We start from the raw sequence: 304 nt of genomic DNA, 5'->3' as shown, positions 1-304 counted from the left end.
CCCCCGGGCCCCACTCTCACACGCACGCACACGTGTGCTGTCTCCTGCAGCCGAGGCACAGGCCAGAGCTGCCTGCAGCAGCAGCAGCAGCAGCAGATAAAACTAATGGGCAGTGGGAGATCGCAGCTCTGGAGTCATCAGGATCTGCTCTGGCAGTGGGGGGCGTTTGCAGGGAGAGCTGGCTGCCCCCTGAGTTAACCCCTTGACTGACTGGCCACTTTTAACAGTGTGCTCAGGGTTGCACATGGTATGGGGTCCCAGGGACTGTGGACTCCTCCTGCCTTTAGGAGCTGATTCAGAGTGA

At 60.2% G+C, this 304-nt stretch overlaps 1 protein-coding gene across 1 annotated transcript in view; it reads right to left on the bottom strand.

Moving 5' to 3' along the window:
• Window positions 1–304, bottom strand: part of LOC104078326 (calcium/calmodulin-dependent protein kinase type II subunit alpha) — a gene marked incomplete at its 3' end in the record, with an annotated part of 7,723 nt that overhangs the window by 1,610 nt on the left and 5,809 nt on the right. The window lies entirely within an intron of this gene.

This window comes from Fulmarus glacialis, unplaced genomic scaffold (genome assembly GCF_000690835.1).
Source record: "Fulmarus glacialis isolate BGI_N327 unplaced genomic scaffold, ASM69083v1 scaffold33756, whole genome shotgun sequence".
NCBI classification, from domain to species: Eukaryota; Metazoa; Chordata; class Aves; order Procellariiformes; family Procellariidae; genus Fulmarus; species Fulmarus glacialis.
Note: the sequence above shows the minus strand (reverse complement) of the source record. Positions and strands in the feature narration are given on the sequence as shown.